Genomic DNA, 6821 nt, shown 5'->3' on the forward strand with positions numbered 1-6821 from the left:
TTAATCTAGGTTTTGAGTATATTTCTTATTGTTACATGGGAAACAAGGTACCAGTAGATTCAGTAGATTCTCACAAATCCAACAAGACCAAGCATTCATGATATGCACACTCTTAAGGTTATGAAATTGGGCTATTAGTAAAAAAAAAAGAAAAGTGTTAACAATAATAGTGTGGCATTCAGTCAGTGAGTTCGTCAATTTTGTGGAACAAACAGGTGTGAATCAGGTGTCCCCTATTTAAGGATGAAGCCAGCACCTGTTGAACATGCTTTTCTCTTTGAAAGCCTGAGGAAAATGGGACGTTCAAGACATTGTTCAGAAGAACAGCGTAGTTTTATTAAAAAGTTGATTGCAGAGGGGAAACGTTATACGCAGGTGCAAAAAATTATAGGCTGTTCATCTACAATGATCTACAATGCTTTAAAATGGACAAAAAAAACCAGACGCGTGGAAGACAACGGAAAACAACCATAAAAATAGATAGAAGAATAACCAGAATGGCAAAGGCTCACCCATTGATGCTTGGTTTTGTTGGATTTGTGAGAATCTACTGGTACCTTGTTTCCCATGTAACATTAAGAAATAGACTCAAAACCTGGATTAATCTTTTTAGTCACATAGCACTACTATTATTCTGAACACTACTGTAAATATGGCCCAAAAAAACAAGGCAGGTCATGGAATTCATCTGAGTGACTATCATTTGTTTGTAGTATTGTGACCCCTTCAGATAAAGCTGGTAAGATTGACTATGGAACACTGCTCAACATGGCCACTGGCAGGACGCGCGCACACGGTCAAATCCACAAACAGGACAAGGGGTGACATATCTGGTGACAATGAAACAACTGAGACTTTTCGATGTCAAGAACATTGTCCAGATCCCATATAACGTAAGCCAGCTGTACACTACACAGTGATCTGATAGGATACTACTGCATCATAAATGTGTCAACGTAATGCAGAAGTGTAAGTGTATTGTACAACCACAAAATAACAGCAAACACTTGCAGTGGATGAAGAAGGCCAGGTCATGGTCCTGTCTGTGCGTTGGCAAGCAAGCTTCAGCGTGACTGGGGAAAAAGTAAGGAATTATTCACGATCAACCTAAACTACTTATTAGTTTAGGTTGATTGAATCTGACTGTGACTCAAACTGTTAATAATGACAAGATGTCATCCTAACCACAGGATGGTACTGTAATAAGTGCACAGAATGTAAACGTCACTGCTGTTGGCTTCATGAACGTTTCTGACTATTTCCTACACCTTACTTGAGTTGTTTTCTTGTTTTAAAACCCCTCATCTCTATATCACTTTAGTATGAGTCACAGCCAGTTAATACCATTAAGAATATATACCATTTTTAACATGGCAGCAGCAATTTGTTGTACCCTTTAACATAAATTAGAAGGATGGCACACAAACCCACCATTAAACAGTGACAAAGTCAATGGCTGGGAAAAGTGCAAACTAAAGCCTCGGTCCCACCGAGTGAAGAAGGAGAGAAGGAGCCACGCACCCTGTTTTTTTTGTTTTGTGAGCTATCGTGGCATAGTGGCTCAGAGTGGCTCTTAGAGGCATTATCTTCAGTTAACGAGGCTCCTCTCTGAGCATGACGCTAATTTCAAGATGTTCAAAATTTAGCAACAACAGTGTGGCACAGTTTGTATTCGAGTTACTGCGACAGCTTAGAGGTATTTGCGTGGTGATTACGAGTCTGCTAAAAGCCCATTATCCGTGCGCCTGGCAGTTACGCAGGACCTGAGAGGCTATTTTTGGAACGGCTCTCCTCTTGCACACAATTCCACCTGCTCTGTGCGCTGAGCTCTATATAAATAATGTAATCATTTTCTGCCAAACCTTGGATGCTGAAAACACCTAATCACTTCTGGAATCACAGAGGACTGTTTCATCTGGACGCTTTTTTTTTTCCTTCCCTTTCCTGCTCCATGTGGAATATATTTTGAACAGCTTAAGGTAACTATTTTTAATGTTTTTATAGCTTGATAACATCACGCTACACAGCACTGCGTGGCTCATGCGTGGCTTAGCATGGCTGATACGAGCCATTCGAGGCTCTAATGACCTGTCGGTCGTGGCTTCTACGTGGCACGCAGGGTATAGAAAGCCACCTTAGAAGTGGATACGTCTTAGATGAAAACGTGGGTCATTCTTTGAATAATCACTACACACCCATGCGTGGCTCCTTCATCTTTCATTATTCGGTGGGACCCAGGCTTAAGACTAAGCTTGTAATGACAATAATGAAGATGGTAACAAGCACAACAAGAAAAGGAGAAGGACATGACGGAGACAAAAGACAGCCCATGCTTAACAGAAATGATGGTCAGGCTGGTCGCAGTACTCAAAGAAATACATGAGAAGGAGCAGTGGTGTCAAAAGTACACACATTTGTTACTTAAGTAGAAGTATAGATACTGCAGTTTAAAAACACTGGTAAAAGTTGAAGTATCAACTTGACCTCTTTACTCAAGTAAAAGTGAAAAAGTATGTGCTCCAAAACCTACTTAAAGTATAAAAGTATAAAGTAACCTTAAAAAAAAAAAGAAGTAGATGCCACTATATGAATTGAAAGCTTAATTTAAAAACTGATTCTTTCTACATGTGGCCCAAGACCCAAAACCCCAAATTACCCCCCAACACCACCTGCACGAAAATGTTTCAATTCTAGAAGCTCTGAAATGCAATCTGGGACTATTCCAGACAATAAACTGCAGTGAGTGCAGCATCCATTTAGTGAAGGAAAAAAAAAAAAAAATCACAACTTTCCTTATTCAAATTCATTCCAGTAGTATTCTGCTCTTACTAGGATGCAGCAGTTTTCTAGTTTGGCAGATAGTTCTGGAGAAAATCACTGAAGAAATTAACACATTGAAAATATGGTTTGACCAAAACAAACTGTCATAAAATAAGACAGGGATGAAGTGGAGGTGTAAGAGTCACTAGGTGTTCACAGGAAACATTTATTTATTTATGTATGTATGTATTTATTTATGTTCATTGTTAGTTGCTTTATATTTTCTGTTGTTTTTATTCAGGTTCTTTTTGCCTCTTTCTCTAAAATTGTATATAATAATCATTAGATTATTAACATATAAACAAAAAATTAATTTAAGAAATATTACAATTTGAAAACAAATGCACCCGAACGTGATGACGGCTGCAATTGCTTAATGCTAACTTTTAACATTGAAAATGCCATAGACATGCTAACGCGTTAGCATCGCTCCCGTTTTTAAGTTATAAAATACATCTATCAACTGTTTCAGAAGACCATAACAGGTCGGTTTAACATAGAAAAGGTAAATAATACTCACAGAAGTATGCTCTTTAGGGTTTTACCGGGGGGGAAATTAAGCGAAAGAAAGAATAAACGAAGCAATAGGTCGAAGCATTGCTTCAATCTGCGAACCACTGCTTCGATTGGTTCAAGGTTCAAAGCAAAGCCGTGCTGCAGAAAAGTTGATTACAGGCGTACGTGAAATTATATATATATATATATATATATATATATATATATATATATATATATATATAAACATTAACTGAAGCCAAGAGTAACGAGGCTGTTTGTTTTAAAAATGTAAGGAACAGAAAGTACAGATACTTGTGTGAAAATGTAATGAGTAGAAGTCAGAAGTAAGCAGAAAAATAAGTAATGGAGTACAGTATAGATACCTATGAAGTATTTGTACTTCGTTACTTGACACCTCTGAGAAGGAGTGAGATACATATACATGTATGAATTTCCAATGCATCTGCACAATTTCCATGTCCACCCTTCAATCATGCAGGTGCTTGTCAGTGAGGAAAATAAGTATTTGAACACCCTGCGATTTTACAAGTTCTCCCACTTAGAAATGATGGAGGGGTCTGAAATTTTCATCTTAGGTGCATGTCCACTGAGAGAGACAATCTTAAAATAAAAAAAATAAAAAATCCGGAAATCACAATGTATGATTTTTTTAAATAATTTATTTGTATGTTACTGCTGCAAATAAGTATTTGAACACCTGTGAAAATCAATGTTAATATTTGGTACAGTAGCCTTTGTTTGCAATTACAGAAGTCAAACGTTTCCTGTAGATTTCCACACACTGCAACAGGAATTTTGGTCCACTCCTCCATATAGATCTTCTCTAGATCTTTCAGGTTTGGAGTTTCAGCTCCCACCAAAGATTTTCTACTGAGTTCAGGTCTGGAGACTGGCCAGGCCACTCCAGGACCTTAAAATGCTTCTTACGGAGCCCCTCCTTAGTTGTCCTGGCTGTGTGTTTGGTGTCATTGTCATGCTGGAAGACCCAGCCATGACCCATCTTCAATACTTTTACTGTGGGAAGGAGGTTGTTTGCCAAAATCTCACAATACATGACCCCATCCATCCTCCCTTCAATACAGTGCAGTCGTCCTGTCCCCTTTGCAGAAGAGCACCCCCAGAGTATGATGTTTCCACCCCCATGCTTCACAGATGGGATGGTTTTCTTGGGGTTGTTCTCATCCTCTAAACATGGTAAGTGGAGTTGATTCCAAAAAGCTCTATTCTGGTCTCATCTCACCACATGACCTTCTCCCATGCCTCCTCTGGATCATCCAGATGGTAACTGGAGAACTTCAAACGGGTCTGGACATGTGCTGGCTTGAGCAGGGGGACCTTGCTGCCCTGCAGGATTTTAAACCATGACAGCATCATGTGTTACTAATGTAATCTTTGTGACTGTGGTCCCAGCTCTCTTCAGGTCATTGACCAGGTCCTCCTGTGTAGTTCGGAGCTTTCTCAGAATCATCCTTACCCCACAAAGTGAGATCTTGCATGGAATCCCAGACCGAGGGAGATTGACAGTCATCTTATGTTTCTTCCACTTTCTAATAAATAATCATAACAGTTGTTGTCTTCTACCAAGCTGCTTGCCTGTTGTCCTGTAGTCCATCCCAGCCTTGTGCAGGTCTACAGTTTTGTCCCTGGTGTCCTTAGATGGCTCTTTGGTCTTGGCTATGGTGGACAGGTTGGAGTGTGATTGATTGAGTGTGTGAACAGGTGTCTTTTATACAGGTAACAAGTTAAAACAGGTGCAATTAATACAGGTAGAGTGCAGAATAAGAGGGCTTCTTAAAGAAAAATTAACAGGTCTGTGTGAGCCAGAATTCTTGCTGGTTGGTAGGTGTTCAAATACTTATTTGCAGCAGTAACATACAAATAAATTATAAAAAATAAAAAAAAATCATACATTGTGATTTCCCGATTTTTTTTTTTAGATTGTCTCTCACAGTGGACATGCACCTAAGATGAAAATTTCAGACCCCTCCATGATTTCTAAGTGGGAGAACGTGCAAAACCGCAGGGTGTTCAAATACTTATTTTCCTCACTGTATGTGCTGCATCTTTTCACAACTGGAGTTATTCAACCAATGATGTTTAACAAAACAACTGTAATATCAGCCTTGTGGTAATATGATTAAAATTTATTTTCACTAACTTGCTCTCAAATAACCCAACTAGTAATACAAATATTTTTGTTTGATTCGACTCAGTGTGACTGCAGGCACCTGCTAATCTTGAATCAGACCGCACATCATAGTGCTCAAACGCTATACTGTGTGTGCATGCAAGATACACTTTATTGTCACAACTTAATTAGTGCCTAAGTTTGATTAGTTCATGCACTGTGCCAAGCTGAGCATGTACAGAGCGCACTAAAAAAAGTAAGTAAGTCCCTTCGGCTGCTCCCTTGTTTGCACTCGGGGTCGCCACAGCAAATCCAAGGTGGATCTGCATGTTGATTTGGCACAGGTTTTACACCGGATGCCCTTCCTGACGCAACTCCACATTACATGGAGAAATGTGGCAGGGGTGGGATTTGAACCCAGAACCTTCCGAACTGAAACCAAGCGCATTAACCACTTGGTCACCACCCCTGCTCATACAGAGCGCACTAAGATGAGACAAATACCTGTGCAGATATGTGTATATCAGTCCTGTCAAGGTGAGACGCTACTTAATTTCCCTTTTACTTTCTTTCAGATGCTCTTATTTGGGGTCTGAACAACGGCAACACCTCACACATCCTTTTCAAAAGTCCAGTGTATCTGTGTGAGATTAAGTCCTACACAAGCCCTGAGGCCTATTGGCGCTGGTGCTTTGCTCCAGATTCCGTAGCATGAAGCAGTTAAGAGTCTACAACTTCCCCTGTATGGGACGCCAGTCCGACACAGGGTACTTCCCCAGCCAAAGCCGGTCCCCATTTACAGATGGTTGGACTGAAACCATGCAAATTAAGGGTCTAATTTCCACTTGGGCATTCCAAACATTTGTACATTTATTAAGGGCCCCTTCACACATAACACGGCGTTCGGCGAAAGACGCAGAAACTGGAAGAAAATTCGCAAACCAAAAACGAAATGGGAAACGTGAAAAATTCCACCTGCTGTTGGGACAGACACAGTTGGACAGGTGTGCACAATACCGTGGGGAAATCCTCCAGTGATATGCGCCTCATAGTGATTTTCATGTTACATATACTCCGCACGCATACAAATTAAAAACATTGTACTATCTGTCTTAAAATCTTGCCACGTGGCAGGAAAATTGTGTTGCATTTATATTTAAAGGACATTTTGCTGTTAAAGATGCAGTTCTCAAAAAGATAAATTATTCATCCCTAAACTAAGCCCTCAAATTTATGAAATGTAACTTATTCCAACTCTGATAATTGTAAAATTTAACTTTAAGGCGGATTGTGGCTCGAGGCAACTGCAGACTCCTTGGAAAACAGGAAAAAGTTAAGACATTCCATCTCTTCT

At 39.8% G+C, this 6821-nt stretch overlaps 1 long non-coding RNA gene across 1 annotated transcript; it reads left to right on the forward strand.

Annotated features, from left to right (window-relative positions):
• The first annotated feature begins 5410 nt into the window (after positions 1–5410).
• On the forward strand, positions 5411–6790 carry LOC117520419. The gene is made up of 2 exons (XR_004563642.1): positions 5411–5723; positions 5964–6790. It is a non-coding gene; the product is annotated as an uncharacterized LOC117520419 (long non-coding RNA).
• The last annotated feature ends 31 nt before the right edge of the window (positions 6791–6821 follow it).

Source organism: Thalassophryne amazonica, chromosome 11 (genome assembly GCF_902500255.1).
Source record: "Thalassophryne amazonica chromosome 11, fThaAma1.1, whole genome shotgun sequence".
NCBI classification, from domain to species: domain Eukaryota; kingdom Metazoa; phylum Chordata; class Actinopteri; order Batrachoidiformes; family Batrachoididae; genus Thalassophryne; species Thalassophryne amazonica.